This window comes from Tupaia chinensis, unplaced genomic scaffold (genome assembly GCF_000334495.1).
Source record: "Tupaia chinensis unplaced genomic scaffold, TupChi_1.0 Scaffold142262_1, whole genome shotgun sequence".
Taxonomy (NCBI): Eukaryota; Metazoa; Chordata; class Mammalia; order Scandentia; family Tupaiidae; genus Tupaia; species Tupaia belangeri.
In genome coordinates, this window is record NW_006202111.1 from 3921 (window position 1) to 5799 (window position 1879).

At 36.2% G+C, this 1879-nt stretch overlaps 1 pseudogene; it reads right to left on the reverse strand.

Moving 5' to 3' along the window:
• Positions 1-62, reverse strand: part of LOC106733260 (40S ribosomal protein S3a pseudogene) — a 795-nt pseudogene extending 733 nt beyond the window's left edge.
• Positions 63-1879: the final 1817 nt, after the last annotated feature.

Sequence of the window (1879 nt, forward strand, 5' to 3'; positions counted from 1 at the left end):
ACTTTCTTCTTGGCTCCCTTTTTGCCGGCTTTCATAAGGCACTTATTCTTGCCAACCGCCATGGTGCTACTCAGAGAGCCAAAAGGGCGGAAAATCTACATTGCCTATTTTATCTTTAGGATAAGACTAAAAATGTGGAGGGAACTAGCAGTTAGCGTAATGGCTATGTCGCTGGACTCCCACGTAGTCGACCGCGGTTCGCGTCCCAGACCTGGTGGCTTAAAACTCACGCCAGGTGCGTGTGCGTGCGTGCCCAAGATACCGAGAGGAGAATGGAGGAGAAGAGATTGCGGTGTGACCATCCCCTCTGGGGGGTGATTTCTTGCTTTCTGTCTCTCTGTCCCTCTCTGTCTGGCGAGCGCACGCGCCCTATAGTGAAAACCTCTTAAAAAAAAAAAAAAGACTAAAGATGTGGGTACAAACATGTGTTTGCACATCTATGTCCGCATGTCTTTGTGACCGCATATCGGAGGACCCAGAAGAAGTAATGAGGAAGGGAGGAGCCTGAGGACTCGGTTTTACAGAAAAGATTGAGTAACAAGGGTTTTATAACTTGCCTAAGTTGCCCATTTGAACAGTTAGTATTTGACTTCACTGTGTGTAACTCCAAGCATGAGGTCTTTCTACCATAAGGTGCCTTCCAAGCAAAGCTTAGCAGTGAATGTCCTCCATCATCCGGCATTTATGAATTGTTATGGTTTTCTGCATATTACCTTTTAGAAAGCCTCATCGTTGGAGGACTAGTATACTTGCCTGTGAACATCCATGGACAATCTTTCTGCCTTTGCTGAAGGATCTGCTAATCCTGGAATCCCATATCCAGTTTCTGCATTGACTTTCACCTCACTTTGACTTCATTAGATATTCCTTGATTAATTTCTCTAAACTTGCCCTAATATGTAATAATAAAACAAATATTGATTATCAAGTGCATAATAAGTAATTGCCATGTCTAAATACCTTTCCTCCTCATTGGCAAAGAGTTGTTTACTTGGAGGCAAATCTTAACCAATGAAGTTTTTTGTTGTTTTGCTTTAATGTTTTGATATTTTAGTTTGAATTTTTCCTGAATAGTGCAACTAGATTTGTGGAATCTAAGATGTCTTTTATCACCTAATTCATAATTGGTTCTTATTCTCTTACATTTATTTTTTAACCTCTATTGATGTATAATTGGAAAGTAAAAATTGTATACATTTAAGATGTTTAATGTGATGATTTGATATATATATATGTATGTATATATATATGTATATATATATATGCATATATATAATATACACATTGGAAATGATTAAAACAAGTTAATCTGCACATTCATTATCACAGAGTTACCCTTTTGTATGTATGTATACACACACACACACACACATATATATGTATATATATATGGTGAGGACACTTAAGATCTACTTTCACAGCAAATTACAAGAAAATAATACAGTTACATAGTAACTCAAGTCACCATACTGTACATTAGATCTCCAGAACTTATTCATCCTATAACTGAAAATGTATACCCTTTGGACAATAGCTCCCCATTTCCCCCCATATTCTAGACCCTAGTAATTACTGTTCTGTTCTCTCCTTCAATGATTTGACTTGTTTAGATTTCACATATAAATGAGATCATGCAGTATTTGCCATTTCATAAAGTCTTCATTTTTTAATTATCAGAAAAAAATTAAAAATTTAAAAATAACACATAATTTATGAGTATCTTCCCAAGTGATTAACAGCATTATTATAACTTTGATCTCTATATTCAAAAACCCTTTTGTTCTTTCTGTCCTGACCTGCTACTTCTCTCTTAAGAATTTCTTCCTTTGTTTTTTCTTTTTCTTTTTTTTTTTTGAGAGGTTTTCGCTATAGGATGCGT